The sequence below is a fragment of the Gorilla gorilla genome, chromosome 2, assembly GCF_029281585.2.
Source record: "Gorilla gorilla gorilla isolate KB3781 chromosome 2, NHGRI_mGorGor1-v2.1_pri, whole genome shotgun sequence".
NCBI lineage: Eukaryota > Metazoa > Chordata > Mammalia > Primates > Hominidae > Gorilla > Gorilla gorilla.
The window spans coordinates 88,891,395-88,913,023 of record NC_086017.1 but is presented as its reverse complement, the minus strand read 5'-3'; the positions used below and the strand labels follow the sequence as shown (position 1 = coordinate 88,913,023).

General features: G+C 35.5%; 1 protein-coding gene across 6 annotated transcripts in view; it reads left to right on the top strand.

Annotated features, from left to right (window-relative positions):
* Positions 1-21,629, top strand: part of ROBO1 (roundabout guidance receptor 1) — an 813,755-nt gene that overhangs the window by 541,794 nt on the left and 250,332 nt on the right. The gene's annotated exons all lie outside the window — the stretch shown is intronic.

The window sequence follows — 21,629 nt, the reverse complement described above, 5'->3', positions numbered from 1 at the left end:
CAAAGAATCCCCTGAAATGAAGAAACTATAAAACAAGTGTAATTTTTGGCTTTAGTCCTGCAGTTTCTGAGAGGAGCTGTTGGCTCAGTGGTAGGGAGATTACCTTCCCCAACCCCATGCATGCAGTTGACAGTCCCTCTGCAGAACCTCCTTTGCTGGCTTACCCCTGGCTAGGTTTCTGCATTCACACGGTTTCTTCACACATAGTTTGCACATTTCCCCCCTGGCTGCTCCTTCCTACACTTAGTTGTAAAAATCTGAAAGTTGGTAGGGAAAAATACAAGTATGGGCTATATAAAATAGGAGAGAGTTTCAGTGGATGTCATAGGCTCGTAGAGTTCTAAATGGATCAGATAATGATAATATTTGTCTCTAAATTGCCTATGGCCTGTACCACTTACTAGGTGTGAGACACAGGGCACATTAGTGAACTCATTTTTCCTGTTTCCTCATCGGAACAATAGAGACTTAGAGAGACCATTCTATGGGTTTACTGAAAGAATTAAATGAGATATGCCATACAGAACATTGCCTGGTTCAGAGTAAGTACTCAATAACGACTTTCCGTTATCGCTGTTGTTGTTTTTCTAGATATTAAACTGCTATAGAAGTAGTCAGTTATTTCTTCTGAAAACTGGATCTTATTAGGGCAGCATTAGCTTAAGCTTCATTAAATAATGTCTTCAGAATTCAGAGCTGGTCCTTGATTCTAAGCTGCTATTTCTCAACTAATTGGAGTAGAGAAAGTATGGAGGGGAATTTAGGGAAATGGTGTATCAGAGTTACCAAAATGACATGATGCTCTGGAAATTCTGATATAAACATTCCTCACCCAAGTACTACCCTCTGCTAATTGCTGAGAGGTTTATATCATATCTCTGAAGTATCTTCAGGGTAGAAAAAAACTGAGGACCATATTTATAAATGATTAACTTTTAACATATTTAAATTTACCAAGGCTTTCCTTGTTGTTAAGTTGACTTTTCATGGATTAATCAATCCTATGGTACTCTAATACACTCAGATCCTCACATCCTTGACAGTACTTCTGCTTTTAATTTGTTGTAGTATTTTTCTATTGCTGCCCTCACAAATTGCCACAAATTTAGCAGTTTGAAACAACACAAACTTAATATCTTACAATTTATGTAGGTCAGAAGTCTGAGCGGGTTCAGCTGGGTGTTTTGCTTAGGGTCTCATGAGACTGGAAAGAAGGTGTTGATAGGGCTGCATTCCTTATTCAAGGCTATAGAAAAGAATTCACTTCCAAATTCATTCAACTTGTTGGCAGTTCAATTCCTAGTGGTTATCGGAATGAGGTTCCTATTTTTTTTTCTCTCTCCTGTCATTCAGAGGCTGGTCTTTTCTCCCTAAAGATTGCCTTTATGCCTTCTCTTGCTTTCCAGGTGGCTTCACTCCAGCCAAGGTGGTTGAGTCTCTGTCACACTTAGAGCCTCTCTGACTTCTCCTTTTCCTCCATCTTGGGGTCTAATGCAAGCAGAGAAAATTCTCTGCTTTTAAGAGCTCCTGTGATTAGATGGGGCCCATCTAGATAATCTAGCCCACTCTTCCTATCTTAAGTTCGGTAACCTTAACTACATCTACAAAGTTCCTTTTTTTCATGCAAGCTAGCATATTCACGTGTTCTAGGGATTAAGGCATAGACATCTTTGGAGGGCTGGTCTGTCTATTACCCTTAGGTTGTTGTAAATCTAAATATTCTAAATATAAGCCATAGGCAGGCAGCCTTTCCCTGTTCCCTTTTCTCACTTGTTTGAGCAGCTTGTATTAACTATCATAGGATGCTTAAGAAACTTACAGTCTATTTGGGGAATAAAATCTATATATTTCTAGATATAAGGGATTTCAGAGCTATAAACAAGGTGGCTGAGGACACAAAGGAAATTGCAGTTATTTCTAATGGGAAGAAAAGAAGATCAAAGAAAGAAATCTCTCTTGAATAGGTAGCTTTTGAAGTATGTCCTGAAGGATGAGTAAGGGAAAGGTATTTGTTGTCTTATGAACAACATAACATGAGAGCAAAGACATACACTGTGTTCAGGAAGTGGCATTTTCCTAAGATTCATGGCAATGTGTAGTGAAAATAGGAATTTGTATAACCTTGTTAGGAGGTTAGAATTCTATAATAGGAGGCAGTGAAGCTTTTAAACCCCAGGAAATAATGATAAAAGTCATGTCTTAGAAAATTAAAGTCTAGTGTCAATGTGGGAGATGACTGGCAGGCAGGACTGGTTGGAAGGCTGTTGTGCAGAAGGCGTATTAGAAGCTAGGATTGTGCCGGTAGACATGGAAAGAGGCAATTATGTTATAAAACACGTTCAGGATGTTGAATTGAATGTGCAGAAAGGTAAATGTAGAGTCAAGATATGACGCTTTCTAGCCTCAGCAACTGGGAAAGGTGAGGCCATTATTCCAAGATTATGGAGATGTGATGAATAGATTTTCTGAGTGAGAAGATAAGGAGTTTGGATCTGTGCATTTAATACAGATGTTCGTGGAATGTCCAAAAGCAAAAATTTGAGAAGGAAATTGAAAGAGTTTCAGGCCAGATATATCTATAGGAAATTCATTAGCATAAATATGATAGTTGAGACAAAACAATGGGTAAGGCCATTTAATGAAAAAGTTAAGAACAAGAAGCCTGAAAACTCATATTGAGACTAAGTAAGGCTAAACCACATATGAAAATGAGGTAGAAGAAATTTAGTGGATAAGGGCAATCCAGATGAAACCATCTGGGATACCTGAGAAAAACTCCCACAGTGAGACTTCATAACTGAAGATGGAATTTCGGGTGAAGGTGGGAAAGTTTCCTCTCTAGGAAAAGGTAGCATTTGCTGGAGTGAGTGCAGCTGCAAGTAGTAGTGGACAGCTAAAGATTATACCTCAAGGGTTCTGGAAGGTTCTCGCATGGGCTAAAAATGTACCTCTGGTGGAGCCGAAGGCCACATGGGATGCCACATGGGATCTGGGCAAGGAAAATGAATCAGGGCTGATGGCCCAGTACTGGTTTCAGCCATGTCAATCTGTGGTTAGACTAGTTACTTACCTTGAGGAATCTTTCTTCTTTAAGCTCATTTACTTCTATCCTTATATTATTATGATGATTTTGTTTTGGTCATCTCTCTTAGTCTCCTGGTAAAAATTCTTTGAGGGAAAAATCCGTGTTTCCTCTGAACCAAGGAGAAGGTCTTTACTCACAGGTAGACTAGAATAATTAGGGACATCATTTAATTCTTGAAGCAGTGGTTCTCCACCATTTTCCACTAGAAACACCTTATGAGTAAAAAAAAAAAATATATATATATATATATATAGTATATTTCAATTTTCCTCTCAAATTTTTACTTTTGCACATTCCATGAACATCTGTATTAAATGCACAAATCCAAACTCCTTATCTTCTCACTCAGAAAACCTATTCAGCAATCTATCATCTATCTATCTATCTATCTATCTATCTATCTATCTATCTATCTATCTATCTATCTACCTATGTTCCCTTCTTTCCTAAAACCCCTTGTGTCTTTTTTTTTTTTTTTTTTTTGAGACGAAGTCTCGCTCTGTCACCCAGGCTGGAGTGCAGTGGCACAATCTCAGCTCACTGCAAGCTCCGCCTTCTGGGTTCATGCCATTTTCCTGCCTCAGCCTCTCGAGTAGCTGGGACCACAGGCGTCCGCCACTACGCCCGGCTAATTTTTTGTATTTTTAGTAGAGATGGGTTTCACCGTGTTAGCCAGGATGGTCCTGATCTCCTGACCTCGTGATCCACCCGCCTCGGCCTCCCAAAGTGCTGGGATTACAGGCGCGAGCCCCTGCACCGGCTCCCCCTGTTTCTTTGAAATGCACTTAAGCTGACTTTATTTCCCAATGCCCCTTCTTATTGCTATCACGTACTGAGGCCCAGCCCACCCAGTTCCTCTCCCTCATGCAGTAATAACTTTAATAGCTTGTTTATTGTTTTTATTTCTAATTCAATGTCTGTCACCATCTTGGAGATTTAAACACCCAGTGACACCTTCAACACTTTGGCCTTTCAGTTGGCTGACCCCCTTAGCTACAAAAATCTCTTCCTCTATATTCCCTTGGTCCTATTCTAGATATTATCACTACAGGTTGAACAACCAACATTCAAAAATCTGAACTTCACAGTATGAAAGTTCATATTTTGAACTTCACCCTCCAAAATATGAAAGTTTTTGAGTGCCTACATGCAGCCTAAATCAGATTTGGGATTTTCAGATTTGGGATGCTCAGCCAGTAAGGTTAATGCAAATATTCCATAATTTCTTTTAAAAATTCAAACTCTGAAACACTTCTAGTTCCATGAATAAGGGATACTCAACCTGTACCAGCAACTATACTTTCTTCAAAACCTAAGCTTCAAACTGTCTTTTCTTACATTTATTCTATTGACAGAACTTTACTTCTAAACACACTCCAGCTCTATCAGTAATATTTCTCTCCACCTCCACTACTGTCACCCTGGCATGACTCACTTCCTCCTGCAGTACTTCAGGGGTCTCTTTCCAGTCTCCCTGCTGTAGTCCACTTGGAAACCCTACATGGCATAGGACAAGAGTTCAACAGAGAGTTGTGGAATTAGTGAGTGATTTACACACGTTGAGAAAAAAGGAGGTTTGAGATCAAAGCAGTTCACAGAATATGTGCTGAGGTAATAACAGTCACTCTTAGACAGTGCCTTCATTACTTTTTAAGTCCTAGAACACCTGACATCTAGATTTGGCTATTCATATTTATTTCATTAGATGAAGTGTTTTGGATACTCACCTACTCTCATTTCAGGCTCCCGCTTTCTATTTTCCTTTTTCTTCTTTTTTATGTTTTCTGGCGGGGGGTGGGGTGGGGGAGGTGGACGGAGTGGGGGTCAGGGTCTCACTCTGTTGCCCAGGATGAAGTGCAGTGGTAAGATCTGCAGCATCCACCTCCCGGACTCAAGCAATCCTCCCACCTCAGCCTCATGAGTAGCTGGGATTACAAGCATGCGCTACCATGCCCAGATAATTTTTCTTCTTCTCCTTTTTTTTTTTTTTTTCGGTAGACAGGGTTTTGCCATGTTGCCCAGGTTGGTCTCAAACTCCTGGGTTCAAGTGATACACCCACCTAGACCTCCCAAAGTCCTGAGATTACAGGTGTGAGCCACTGCATCTCACCCAGTCTTCCACTTTCTAAGGATCTGCAGCTGCTGAAACTGGCCAACACTGATTCATGACATTGTTTGGGCTAGTGACAGCAGTTTAGGTGACAGCATAGTTCATCTTCAACAGTCTGCCTTTGGTCCTGGTGAAGGAGGGGTCTGAGATGACTGAAGAGATGAATGAGAACAGTTTTAGGGGTTTGGGAATTAATCTCTTGCTCCTGATTTCCTGTGGTGTGTCCTGTAAGGGAATGACTGTCCCCGGTTGTTCCTGCTTTCTAACTTTATTTAAATAAGTCTCCTTATGAGCTAGCCACACTTAAAGCCCTGTCCCCCTACTCCTCGCTGTTTAATGATGAAGACCTGTTTGTGGGCTGACAAAGGTGGGGTGGTGAGTTAGCTGGGAGCTGGAGGCATCCGATATTTCAGTCTCAAATCTTGACAATATATCAGGAATTTCCTGTGTTCTACATGACAGTTGAACATTTGTCAGAGTGATGACCTTGAGGCATTGTAAGATTTGGTAACATCAGAGCTTCCATTATGTTCAGTACACTCTCTCTACTGAAAGTAATCTTTCTAGAAAGTAATACTGATTTCAGAGAAAAAGGGTCGCCCTTAACCAAAGGCCTTCTGAGTTAACGCCTGGATTTCAAAAGAGGGAGACCAACCTGGGTTCCCATCTAGTTTCACCAATTCCTAGATGTGTATCCTTAGGCAAATTTCCTTAATGCTGTGAGTATACATTTTACTGTGCACCAGCGTCACCTGGAGGGCTTGATAAAACACAGATTGCTGGCCACGTCCAGAGTTTCTGAGTCAGCAGGTCTGGGGTGGGGTCTGAGAGTTTGCCTTTCGAAAATGTTCCCATATGATGCTGATGCTGATGCTGCTGGTCTGGGAAAAACACTTGGAGAACCACTGCCTTAACTTCTTTAAGTCTGTTTTCTCATATCTAAAACAGGAATATTTAGAGTTGACATCTTTGGGGCTATTGAGAATAGGGGACACTTCAAAATACCACACTCAGAATAAGGACTCAATGGATGCTAACTCTTAAATTAATCCTTATGATTAATTGTCTAAAGCATAAAACATTTAAAATTTTAAAATGTTAAGTTTTTAAGACAGCTGATTAACCTACTCTGATTGTAAGACATATTTCTCATATAATGTGTACCCATGTCTAATAGATAAAAATGAAACTTGCCTATGAGGCTACAACCTTTTTTATGTAGACGTTTTCAGTACTTTACCACATTCATTTGTTTTCACAAATTTGTTGTCTAATGATTATGCCACCCATTTGAAGCCTAAAAAAGCAATTTTTAAAAGGATGAATATTATGTGAATAAATGTCATAAGTAATATTTATCATCAGAGCTCTAATTGTTGATTTTTGAATGAGTATAGATACAAATGCAATTGTTTTAAAGACTGACTTGTCCAATAAAATTAGCCTTTAGTTAATGCTGTAAACATTGTTAGAAAAAGTCAAAGCTTAGTTTGAAATGAGAATTTTAAAAGATTAAAAATAGGCCTAGGAAGTGCTTGTTAGTATTAGAGAAAATAATGGTGAGACTTTTCAAATGTCTTTCTTTTATAGGATATTTTGGCTATCTAGAATGTGGAAATGTACTTTAAAAAAATGCAGATTATTCATTAAACTGTATATATAAAATATATAAAACATTGAACAGTGTTATATGAAATATAATTTTTAAAAAGAAAATACTTTTTTCTTTCATTATGTACTAAACATAAAATATATCAAAGGAGATTGGGTAATTTTTATTTTTATTTATTTTTATTATTTTCTTATTTTTATTAAGTTGGACTCCACCTAAAGGTCAGGGCACATAAGTAGATATAGACTTCATTTGATATAGCTTGGACTCTTGTAATTATTGGTTATATGCTAAATGTTGAGAGAATTAATTGCATGTCCTTACAATGTTTGGGTTACCTTGAAAAATTCAATGACCTTCAAATTTATGATACTATATTTTATCTCTCAGGATGACATCCTTGTAATAAGCATAGGAAAGTTATTTGGCTTCAGATAGCGTCTATAGTCTTCTGGTGACATGTTTATTCACTTTGTTTATGTGGTTGTTCTTGGCCTTTTCCCCTGGATTTTCTCATACTCTGTTTTTTTTTTTTTTTGCTAGGGTACGATATTTGTTGTAGGTTAAATGTACCTCTCAAGTTTAGCTCCAGTTTTTGTGTTCCATATAAAAATGTATAATGAGGCCTAGAAACAGTAATACAGATTTTGTGTTTAAAACTGATTTCTTATGCTGAAAACCGTAGAGGAATTACAACCATTATGTAGATTACTTAGGAAATAGATCTTCCTTTTAGAATGTAATTTGTTACTCTGAAGCTTGAAAAAAAAGAAAAAGGAAAGTTCTGGTAGTGTATCATTTCTGAATATTCCCTTGGAATTGGCTATATTTTGAGTTTTAAATTTTTCTCTTCTTAGTATAATAAAAACAGCATGTAAAAGTAATTTTTGATCCTGATAACGTTTCCTGGTTTCATTTCCGTTAGTATTTAAAGAGGAAAAAAAAATTCTCCAAAGTTTTCATAATTTTATGTTGACTGAGTGAGGTGTTTGTGATACTTTTTCTTTTGCAATTCTTTGTTCATATTAGGATTTTTTAAAGCAATTTTTTTTTGTTTAATGATCTTTAAAACAGACGTTTCTTCCTTGTTATTCTTGTCTGTGACCTAGTCTTAAAGTTAAGCTTCAAGTAATGCTAGTTTATCAGCTGTAACAGGATACAGCATGAAGTCTGAGCAGAAAAGTTTAAAGACACATAATAATAAGTAAAGCATAGCTTAGTGAGGTTATCTAAGAAATTTTAACTCTTAAGGACCATCTAATTTGAATACTTATGATATAAAATGTTAATGAAAAAATCTACATATCCTAGCAGTGCAGAGGTGTTTCATTTGTTTAAAGCAAATAATCTATCCAGGTATTGTGGCACTGGTGAACTTGCCTTGGTGAATTTACAGTTGCCCAGGCTCTGCCTGACTTTGCAGGCTTGGAAAACTGGTTTGCTAGCACTCCAAGAGCAGATCTAATTCTCAGAGTAGACTTACGTTAATCAAGCTCAGAGAGACGTATTAGTATGTGAACCAGAATGCTAACTTGGGCACTTAGGTTCTCCAGACACCAAATCTGTTTTGAATAGTCGAACTACAAATGCAGATTCCATTTGGGATACTGCTGGGTGAACATGAAATCAGCGTAAGTGATCAAGGTACCATTCAAGTGTTTAGTGGCTTCAGGCTTATGGTCCTTATGGCTTTTTTTTTTTTTCAAATCAGACACTCTGTGTGTCCCCAGGAAGGGATAAATCATGTGCTTATATATTGGCATACTCTTCAATGGATCATAGTTGGATGGTTAATCCCAATAAAACTTCTGTTCTATGACCTTCCTTTTGTTTGTTCTTTTGCTGACCAACTCACATCCTTTTCAAGATAAAACCATGTTTTTTAAGATAGGTTATATCATTCTATCGAAGTACAAATAAATTTTGGTTCCCTGGAAAACTCTTGTTTGTCCTATGTTTTCTAAAACCTTTAATATTTTGGCAAACTATAAAAGTTAGTTGAAATATGTGAAAGGAACCTATAATCTTCATCGCATTTTTTAGACAAATTTCTATATTAAAATTGTATGCAATTGCCAACGTGTATCACCTTGGAAAAATTTTAATATTTGCAATAAAATGATTTATTCATGAGTTGTACTATGAATTTCTAAGTCTTGTAGTTAAAACAGTTTGTTGCTTGTTTCTAATTATAAAACTAATACATGCTTTTTCAAGAAAATCATAGAATATAGACATGAATAAAGAAGTTAAAATGTATTAATAATCCTGCCACACAAAGAAAGCCCTTCTTAATATTTTTGCATATATATTTTTGACACATAAAAATATTACTTGACTGTTAAGTGATTATATTAGTCAGGGTTCTCCAGACAAATAGAACCAGTAAGATATATGTCTCTCTCTATGTGTACACACACTCCCACACACATATATATATTATATGTATGTATTTATATTTTTATATACAACATATTATATATAATAGTAATAAATATATACTAATAAAAATTATATTTATAGTTTTATATATAATACATCATATTTATTATGTATATAATATATATATTATATATATGTATGTATACAGGGGAACCGTAGAGAAATGGCTCACATAATTGTGTGACTGTGGGGGCAGGCAAACTGAAATTTACAGGGCATGCCCACAGATTAAGGACTCAGGGAAGAGTGGATATTGCCGTCTTGAATCCAAAGGCAGTCTGGGGGCAGAATTATTTTTTCCTTAGAGAACCTCAACATTTTTTCTTAAGGTGTTTGATATGGATTGGCTGTGTCCCCACCCAAATCTCATCTTGAATTGTAGCTCCCATAATTCCCATGTGTTGTGGGAAGGATCTGGTGGGAGATAATTCAATCATGGGAGTGGTTTCTTCCATACTGTTGACGTGGTAGTGAATAAGTCTCATGAGATCTGATGGTTTCGTATGGGGAAACCCTTTTCTCTTGGTTCTCATTCTCTCTTACCTGCCACCACATAAGATGTCCTTTTTGCCTTCTGCCATCATTTTGAGGCCTCTCCAGTCACGTGGAACTGTGAGTCCATTAAACCTCTTTTTCTTTATAAATTACCCAGTCTCAGGTATGTCTTTATCAGCAGCGTGAAAATGGACTAATACAGCGTTCAACTGGTTGGATGAGGTTCAGCCACATTATGGAGGGTAATTTGCCTTACTCAAAGTCTACTGATTTAAATTTTAATCACATCTAAAAAATACCTTTATAGCAACATCTAGACTGCTGTTTGAACAAATGACTGGGTACCATAGCCCAGCCAAGATCACACAAAATTAACCATCACAATATATAAATAAATACATACATACATACACACACACACCCCACACATACATACTATATATGAAATACAATATATATTATATATGTATATATACTGTATATATATGCACATATCCTATACTTAATATTTGTATGTATATATACAAAAATTACATATTTTCTCTCTCTAAATATAGAGAGTGTGTATGTGTATTTGCTGCTCCTCAGTTTTCTGTCTCCTTTATGTGCCACTTTTGCTTAACTTACCTCCTCCTTTCTTCCTCCCTTGCATCACCTCTCCTCTACTCCTTTTCTTCCATCCTCCTTCCTTCTTCTCCCCTGCTCTTCAAACCACTTATATAACTGATGACTCCCAGAACTGTCTTCTAAGCTACAGACTGATAAGTGCCAAATGTTTACTATCATTTCCACTTGAACATCCTGTAGTCACCTCAAAAAGCAAATGTCTGAAATGGAATGTCTAATTTCCTCCAATCTGTTCCTTCTTTTTTTCTTGTCTTCATGAATGAAATTGGCCCAGTTTTTAATGCCACCTTCTTTTTTATATGTATAAACCTATGAACCATTCTATTCCCATTCAGTGGCTACCGTGAATAGTATCTGTTGGCCAAATAGCTCACAATACATCACTACCATTTGTCTTTTCTTAACTGGTGCCTTGCCTATATACTTCATCCCTTTGAAACTGTTTGTCACACAGTTATTATGAAAACCTATTTGATATGTGAATTCAAACTTATCATTTCCTTCCTTAGGATCTCTCAAAGGGTCCTATTGCCTTCATGGTAAAATCCACATTCCTTAGCCTGTTACCCAAAGTCTTTCATGATTTGATCCCTCCCTAAATCCTTTGTCTCATTCACAGGAGCCTTCCTTCTCATTGCTAAAATAACAGGGCATAAAATATTGAGGACAAAGGATTAAACACTGGGCAAGCATTAAATGATTCTAATGAAAAATTACAACAAAAATGAATTAAATCATGATGCTGACCACAGTTTTTTAAATAATTTTTGGTTGGTGATTTCTTAATAATAACTGAATTGCCAGTTCTCCTGTTAAGGAGTTTTGTCACTGGAAGTATATTTAATAAGAGTTGTTATAACACACTACACTACAGGAAGTAGAACTGACATTCTCTTCCATGCCGAAGAGAGAAATCTCTTATAATGATAAAGATTCTCATTTAATTGGAGTCTCTAGATATGTTACAGAGGTTTAAAGTACTTCTTCCCACAAATCATCTTTGCACTTCTACTTAACATGTATTAAATTGCTTTGCTTAATTATAAATATCCTATAATCCTAAATGAGATCCCTAAATGGCTTTAGGGATTGATAGAAACCATTAAAAATGAACACATAATAAAAGTTATGTTTCATTTCCTAGGAACTGATTCTAAATTAAAACATGGGTTAAATTTCTCAGAATAACTATACACATTATTTAATGTGTTTCTTAAATTTAAAATATATGAAGAAATTATTATTCATAACCTTATTGATAACTGGCCATAAATGGCCCATAAGTGTTTGCTTATACTGTTTAATATATTATCCTAAGAAAAATCACTCAATTTTTAATAGTTTTTTTAATGTGTTAGCTGACAGTCTATACATTATTTTGGATTAAATGAAGAGAATTAACCTAAAGAAATCAAAATCTCAACAGCAAAGACTGATTTACCTATTATAAAAGTTATCCATGCTTTTTGTTGTTTTATTCGTAAATATTCTATTAACTTGCTCGTTGTATTATTTGTACTTTATATTGATGAGGATCAAGAAATGTTACTTGATAGTAGTGATGTACAATTTAATAAAATTGATTTATATATTTTCATCTGCTTTCAGGTGCCCTTTTTGAATAAGTTTTTATAGTTTATCTGTGAGAATTATTAACCATATTTAATAGATAACCATATGGTAATAAAACAGCTAACAGTTATTGAATGTATTCTGTATGCCAGGAAATGTGCCAAGTGCTCTCCATGGAGTATAATATCCACAGCTACTCTGTGATGAGGAAAGTGGGACCTGGTTAGTTAGAGTCCCGACTTACCCAAATGCCATAAGGACTGGTAACTCTAATCATTGTCTTTTTAATGACAGTATTCATACGTAAACTAAGAAGCATGTGCTTTTAAAATGTAATCTTATATGTTTAGAATTATTTAAAAGATGTCTACTTAAGAGCAAAAGGTAATAAAACATGTTATCCCTTCAGTTGAGGTGTTTTCCAGACCAGAAAAGGACTTTCCAGAGACAGAATCATCCTGTTTATCTTCTAGAATCTTCTGCAATTGTGTTTTCTACCTTATAGTTTAAATAGACCAATAAGAAGGACCAAAAACAACAACAAAAAATGACACAAAGAAAATGATAGGTGTGACCGGGCGTGGTGGCTCACACCTGTAATCCCAGCTTTGGGAGGCCGAGGTGGTGGGTGGATCACCTGAGGTCAGGAGTTCGAGACCAGCCTAGCCAACATAGTGAAACCCCGTCTCTACTAAAAATGCAAAAAATAGCCAGGCTTGGTGGCAGGCACCTGTAATCCCAGCTACTCAGGAGGCTGAGGCAGGAGAATCGCTTGAACCCGGGAGGCGGAGGTTGCAGTGAGCCAAGATAGCTGCATTGCACTCCAGCCTGGGCAACAAGAGTGAAACACCATCTCAAAAAGAAAAGAAAAGAAACAAAGAAAAGAAAGAAAATAATAGGTGTAATTTACTGCATTGAGTGGTACCCCAATCCAAGAAGCAGCATTTCTGTTTGACGTCCTTGTACTCCGCTATCATCAGTGCTCGTGCCTTCCTATCTTGAGGTTGTCTCATCACGTGGCCTGTTCTTATTCTCATAACCCTCCTCCATGTAACAGTTTCTATGGGATTTTTGTTCCCTAAAACCCACAGATATTTTTGTTATAATCTGTATTACATATTTGCTCCAATATTCTACCTATGACATTTATTACTGAGCAGCAGACGAGGATAACATAAAATAAGTTATTATTTTGTTATGTTTTTCTTGTTTATAACCATTATTTTCTGTGTGACTGCTTTATCCCTTTGTTATTAAACTTGTTATCTGGTTTTAAAGTTAATATTAAAATTGCTGAGAAATTTTAAAACATAGACTGGTATTACTTCCTTTCTTTTATTCAAAAAATTATTGTCCTTATTTAGCTACTCTGAAATAAAGCTTATTAACACACATTTGAAATTTTGTAGCCAAAAACAATGCTCAATGCCATCCCAGAGGGGTAATTTATAGTCATGTATCACTTAATGACAGGGATACATTCTGACAAAGGTGTCATCCGGTGATTTTGTGGTTTTCTGAATATTCTAGAATGTGCTTATACAAACCTGGGTGATATAGCCTGGAACACATCAAGGCTTTATGATATGACCTATTGCTCTAGGCCACAGACCTGTACAGCATGTTACTGTATGGAACACTGTAGGTAATTGTAACACAATGGTAAGTATTTGTTTATCTGAGCATATCTAAACATAGAAAAGGTATAGTAAACTACGTTATAATATTTTGAGACCACAGTTGTATATGTGGTCTGTCATTGACTAAAACATTGTTATGCAGTGCATGACTATAAGAGTGTGTGTGTGTGTGTTTGTGTGTGTGTGTGTATGTGTAATGGGAGAGAGAGACTGACTGTAAACAAAAACATGAAAGGCCTATTCTAGTCTTATCTGTCTGAAAGATATTTGAAAATCATGAATTAAACAGTAAAGGTTAGATGTTACTCCGAGAACATGCTTTGAACCTCCTGTCAAATCTCTTTACTCTTACATCTTATGTACCATAGCTACAAAAGGAAAATGATATGATGTGATTTTGTATATATATATATATAACTTATTTTTAAATGACACAAAGACAACATTCTGTGATATTTATTTTCAACTTTTCTTAGTTGTTATTGTTATAATAACTCCAGACTATCAAAAAGAGACTAACTGTTGCTTTGTGCGCCCCCGAAGGGGTGATAAGTAAAATTACTTTCACTCAGCCAGACATGTGAAAGTGCTGTCCTAAAAGGTCCTATAAAAATTTGACCATTTTTTCATATGTAGTTATTACATGATATAATGAAATGAGAGATAAATTGGGGTCCAAAATACCCTGGTTCCTGCCAAAAGCTCTCTAATAAACATGTGTTTATGAGAACATTTCCTGTGTTTCCCTACAAGTAAGTGAAGGGAGTTGGTTAAGATCCCTTAAACTTTTATAATTTCAAAGCATTGCTCCACGAAATTGCACACCCATCATGCCCACTAGAAGATCTAAAACACACCTCAAGCTTACTGTGTCCAAAACAAATATTTAAAGACTACTCCACTCACGGAATTCCCCAGATCAGTAAATAGAAATTCCATCTTGTATTTGCTCAACTTCAATCCCATGATGTCACCCTTGACTCTTCTCTTTCCTTTCATGCCCCCCATCCAATCCATCAGAACATTCTGCCATCTCTACTTTAAACATATGTCCAGCCTCTCATCCTGATTTTCCACCACCATTACTATGGTAGACCGAGCCACCATCATCTTTACCTGAAAATTAGTGCGATAACCACTTAAGTTAGCTCCTGGCTGGCTTTCTCTGCCCAGCCCCCACACCCTCTTTCTTCTCAAGGCAGCTAGAGTGATTCTTCTACAATGTAGGTCAGGTCATGTGCTACTCTAAACTTGGAGATTAGACAGACTTTAAGATAAAGTCTCACTTTATGTCAAAGCCAAGATCTGTGGAAGGATTACAAACCTGATAATGATCGCTGTCCTTCTTCACCCAACCTAATCCTTTCTGACCTCATTTTTCCCACAGTGGCTCACTTCTCTCTAGACTTGCAGGACACCTTCTGCGTGGACCGTTCTATCCCCAGATGCCCACTCGGCCCCTCCCTTCTCTAAGGTCTGTGCTGTACAAGAGTTGCTAAGACAATTCCCTGACCTCCTGTATAACAGCAACCTGCACCTCATTGTATACTTTCTTACCCCTTTACTGTGCTTTAATTTTTCTACTTAGTACTTATCACCATGACAGCAGAGACTCCTTTGTTCACTACCTTATCCTCAGAATCTAGAACAAATTTAGTTGAATGAATGATTGACTGAATGAAAATATTAGGTTGGTGCAACAGTAATTGTGGTTTTGCCTTTAAAAGTAAAGCAATTACTGTTGCACCAATTTAATATTTCTTAGGGAAGTTGTGATGTAGCTTTTTTAAAATTTCTACTTTTAAAAGTAGATAAATAAGTTAAATAAATAAACATCTATTTTGCCCTTTAAGATAGCTAATAGGCCAGTTTGAACTAACATATTTCCTTGGTTGTTGAGAAACTATAAAAACAGAATATTTCCTGTGTTCTCAGTGTTACTGCAGTTTGTTTTCAAAAAAGTAACAGTGTTCTTAGCATCAAAGCACACAGTTTGGTTTTATGTTACCTTTTGACAGGAAAACATGGAAAAAAAAGTCAGAAGGATTATTAGTTACTTGATAAATTTTATAGCCTATTGTCTGTCATATTTCTCTTTTTCTAAATGCACTGTTGCTACACATACTAAAACCATTTTATGTATATGAAGTGTCATACATTCCGTTATCTTAACTTTTCGCTTTACCTGAAAGCCTGACACATTGCAAATGAATGGTGAAGAATTTCTAGACCAAGATGAGCTGCTCTGGTTTATTTCCACCTTAACTTGCTGTGTGGCCTTGAAGAAGTTATGTGGCTTTAGCAAATTAGGGCCCTTATCTTTAAAATAATCGTAATAATAGGTATAATAATACCACTCTCTCACCTACCTAACTGGGTTGTTAAGGTTAATAAGATAATGGCTGTTTAGAACTTTGAAGTCCTTCGAAGGAAGGTGTTATTATTTGAAAAGGGAAGTCTTACATTTTTCTGATATTTATAATTATTTTGGAGAAGTGCTCCACCCAGATATTTTGGCATAGCTTCCCTTACAGGTTCCTGGAGGCATGTTTGCCTTCCTTAGACAACTATTTTGAGGTACAACTTCAGGTGTTCTACATTCTGGCGGAACTAATCTCCACGAGCTACCAGCTTTGCACATGCGTTCTGCAGTATAGCTGTTAAAAAGTAACACACGGTGGCCTGACACATTTCTGGTCCCTATGATGTAAGATACACATTTGCCAAACTTCCATTTTCTATTACAGTAAGTTGAAACTTTAGAAGTACCTGTCCAAGGTAAACTTAGTTTCTTAAGAAGTTATATTCCATCCTCCATATGATTTCATTTAGTCAAGATAATGTCTCAGAAGTGGATATCTTTAAGAATCTAAGAGGATTTCGCCTTCCCTTGCCTTTAAAAAAAATCATTTCATTTTGCAGCCTGGAGCCTAGATTTGATTAATCGATTTCCCTGTTCTATTTAAGGATTGTTTTTATTAATGCACTTTTCAAGCTGAGACACAGCATTATCGCCTTCTCCATCATTGTACTAAGTGTTGAGATCTGAGCAGGCCAGCTGTAGCAGCTGTGTTTCCCCTTGGATCTGAAAGCTAAAAACTTTCATCTCCTTTGCTGTCTCAGCTGCTAGTCTGAGGCTATGGCCTTCCCATAACTCAAACCAGTTTCAAAGCAATGTAAGTAACCTCTTTGGAATGCTTTTGGAAAACCACAGAAAGGTTCTTTAAAAGTACACCACTTATATACTTTAAATGAATGTTTCCATTTTAAGGTAATAACAGCATAATGTCAGGAGTCAACAGATGATATTTAACTACACTTGGACATAGTGTAGACATGTCTATATAGACCAATTATAAAAAAGAAAAGAAACACCAGAATCTTGTGTTGGTATCCTGAAAATGATCTGATAGTGGTGGAATGTCTGAATCAAAGATTATATTTTCAAATATTCTATTTATAAAGTGATATTTTCAATAGGCTTAAATGCTTTTTTCCGATACAAAATATAATGTGAAAAGATGCCATCATGAAAAATAAAGATGATACTGATTATCTTTACTGGTGAGAAGGCTTGAACTCACAGGGAAATGTCTAAGAGTGGACTTTGGTTTACTTGGGGTTTGGGGAGGATTTGCATCCATTTTAATTGCAATTAAATTATCAGTAAAATAAAAACATGGCTGCTGATTTATAAGACTGTAAGTCATTTGAGTAAAATTTGACATTTACCTCCAAGAATACCTCTGGACAAGAAGAACAGCCTTTGTTTTTTATATTTGTCTTGGCTTCATGAAGGAAATTACCACTGGAACTTCACTTGTACTGACTATGTGGTGACTTAACTAAAACTCCATGTTGCAGTTTTGTTTGTAATTACAAAAAAGATTACACATTAGATTTTACATTTATATCTTTCTTACCATCTCCCTAGTGTTTAGTGGCAAGAAGCCTCATCCTAGGGCAATTGGCAGAGGAAAAAAAAAATCTTTGGGGCTAATTTCTATGTGTACTTGAAATGTTATATAAAAATAAACCAGGTTTCAATGTTTCAGAGTCTCCAAGGGCCACCTTTACAAACCAGCGAAGTAGGGAACACTACCAGAGTACAGGAAGAATAATTTATTAGTCTGAAGAATTCTGAACACATTGTTTTTAAAAATGATTTACTGCATGGATTTCAAAGCTTTTCTTCATAATCACGTGTATTACCTTATCTGAAAAGGCAGCTTATTGCACTTCTCCAGAGCAACTGCTTGTGCTACTGGGGGATTAAAACAGGTAGACATGCTACCACTTTCCCCTCCGGGGGTTCCCCAGACATGATGGGCATTAGGCTTAGCTTCTAGTGACCTATTCTTGAACCTGTGCCATTCAAAGACAGCATTTGCTTGTATAGTATTTAGAGGGGCCTTTTAAAAAATTCTGTATGCTTTACGAAAATATTTTCTATAATTTATCCAATTTCTTTCCAGTAAATATTTTTCTTTTCATTAGGAAACATATGTGTGTCTGTATAAACAAACACATGTAGATATCACACACTAAAGTGTATACACATAAAATACAAGAGAAATATACTGTAAGCTACAAATATGAGCCACATGTGTAATTTTAAATCATAGCAACAATAAAAGGAAAAGGAAAAAGGTACAATCACTTTAAAGAATATCATTTAACCCAGTATTATGTGAGCACTTTAAGGTGTAAACAATTTAAAAATGTTAATGAGATCTACACTTTTTTCGTATTAAATCTCTAAAATCTGTGCACATTTTATACTTACACACATCTGAATTCATGAGAGATCTACACTTTTTTCACATTAAATCTCTAAAACCTGTGCACATTTTATACTTACATACATCTGAATTCATGAGAGATCTACACTTTTTTCATATTAAATCTCTAAAATCTGTGCATATTTTATACTTACACACATCTGAATTCATGATATTCACAGTAGTTAGTGGCTACTTATTAGGCAGCAAAAGGATAGGATATGTGCACACTCAAAGACTTATTTTGTAATAAATCTTAAGGTAGAACTTGAGGAATTCTAACCAAATCAAATTGTGAACATTTTTTTCTTCAATCTACAGGACTAAAGTTGATATCAGAGTGATCTTTAATTTAACATAATTACCTTAGTTATAGACATATGTCTTCAAATCCACAAATGTTAGGCACATGCTTATTTGGTGGTGCACTTAATCCTACACCCTCATTTTGTAGAGACTGCTTTGGAGGAATTTCAAGGTGTTACCTACACTCAAATGGAAGCTGGATTCACTAATTATTGAACCATGAGGCCATCCTAACGTCCATATTATTCACAGAATGTATACTTTCTTGAAAATATATGTAAAAATTTGCATTTAAAATATTTTCAGTGTTAGAATTTGACTTTAAACTTGTATTTTGTTATATTTATGTTTATATTGAGGATCAAGTGTATTTTCAGGTGAGGTAAAAGAGCAGGAAGAACAATGTTACCCAAGCACACGGTATCCCTGAACCCTCTAAATGATTTGCCCTTTGCTCATAAATCTTTTGCCATGGTCAACACAAAGCCTAGTATTGATTTACCAGCGAACCATCTTGTCATCTCTGGGCTCAGGTCCTTTGACCTTTTGTTTGTTCCTGTAAAATTACGGCATATCACAAACTTCTTTTCTAATAGGTCCTTTAAACTTTGAAAGGCCAAGAGACTCTGTGGGAATATATTAAACAGTTGGATAATCCAGAAAAAGGAGGTTAAAAAAATAATTGCAGACAGCTAAAGGTCAGAAAAATCTTTATTGAGTCCAAAAACACAAACAATTCTCTTAGAAGCAAATGACAGAGAAGGAGAAGGCCTCCGTTTAGTTTAGTTCTAACTAAATTCACTTTGAGTTTCTTAGAAAGGCAAATACGTATTTCCTTCATAGTAGCTTAGTAGGGTAAAAGCAAATTTTAAAGTGCGACTGCTTCTAAGCAATGTAAAGGGAACACAAAAATAGCAGTTTAAACAACTGTAATCCATATAAATGGAATGGTCACAATTTATTTCTCAAAATACCTGTATTGGCATAAAGTGATTTAGTGGAGTTAATACAGTCTTCTTGGTGCTATTTGTCACACACATATAGGCAGGTAAACCCTACAATTGCTGATTTACAGATAAGGCAAAGATAAGTTCAATAGCCTGCACCTTAATGAAATAAATGTGGGGAATTAGGATTTCCACTTTTGTTCAGCTTATTTCATATTCTTTCACTTAATTGATTGAGAGCTTAATTTATTACATAGGTCCACCACCTGATAATTCCTCTGCTACATATATATTTTATTGCCTGCAAAGAGATTCTTCTCGAACTTTGATTTCTAGGATTATTTTTGCTACAGTTCTATGAAAAAGAATGAAAGTTAGCTTTGCATTGTATATTGTGTCATTTGTTTTCAGATTATTACATATCTCTTGTTAAAACTTTTGGAGAAGTATATTACTATTGAAGGAAACTTTCTCCGAGACATACTCCGAAACCTTCAGCTGAGACAAACAGGTTCATCTGATACCTGTTTGTCTCAGGTGATGCTAAAATGCTGTTTTTTCTGCAAGTATAACCAAGTGATGGAACATCAGAGGGCTTTTGGAGAATTGAACTATATTTAAACAAGAAAGTTGGGCCAAGTATATACCTAAAAAATGTTTCACTCCTCCTTAACAGTCTTTTGCTGAGATCTGTAACACTGTTAGAAAAGGGAATTATGACTTTAAATTCTGCCTTATTAAAGGCGAGTCTCAGTCCCCAATCAGTGAATGAAGGAGGTATTGATTTTGAGTCTGAAAACCAGATTATTTATTTAAATTTTTAAATAGTTAAAACATTCACATAGTTTAATATTCAGAAATTTTAAAAAGGATATTCAGTAAAAGTCCTTTTGCTACCTAGCTCTCCTCCACAGGAAACCCCCAAATTACTAGTTTTAAAAAAATTCTTCCAGATAAATTTTAAGCACATAAAACAAATACATGCTTATCATATAAATAGTAGCATGTTATACATTCTGATATCAGTGCATAATAAACTTCATTCTGTATTGAGCTGTATAGTATTCAATATGTGAATTAAATACTTTATCCACTTCCTTCTTAATAAACATTTATATGGTTTCCAATCCCTCTAATGTAGCAAATAGTTCTGTAGTGAATAATCTGGTATAAATGTCCTTTTGAAAGTATGTAAAATTATCAGAAAAATAAATTCCTAGAGTTAACTCACTGCATCAGAAAGTATATGCACCTGTAATTTTTTTTTAGGTATTGCCAAAGTTTTCTTCCTAGTAGTTGTAGAAATTATTGCTCCAATAGCAAGGCAAGATAGTTCTCATTTTTTAAAATAAAAACTTAACTAACCAAAAGTTTTTTTTTTTTTTGCCTACCTGATATATCAATATACTTTTAATGTACATTCCCTTTATTATGGGCAATGTAGAGTATTATTTCGTGTGCTTAGGTGCCATATATAAAAATATATATATGGCTCATATATAAATATATAAATGGCTCATATATATACATATATATGGCTCATATATATACACATATATGGCTCATATATATAAATATATATATGGCTCACATATATAAATAAATATATGGTTCATATATATATAAATATATATATATAGTATGTGTGTGTGTGCAAAAAAAAAAAAGAAAAAACAAATTGGCCATTCATTCTGAACCATTTTATCTGCAGATGGCCTGAGAGGCAGCAGAGGAGATGGCATTTTGTGCTTTTGTTGCTGATGTTTGTGATCTAAGGCAGGAAGATAGTTCAAAGGAGAGCAAACTGAAGTGGTTCAGGAAAAGAAATGGTTTTCATATCCTTACATAGTGACAAATCTGAGATTTTCAGTCTATAAAGATTGAGTTTGAATTGGATATGATTAAAATTGATAAATCATGCTGTTGCTAGGATGAACATGGATGGATTTGTTACTAATGAAAGGGCTTTATTAAAATTTTAAAAGTTTGTTTTAGAAAATTTGTTTTTCCAT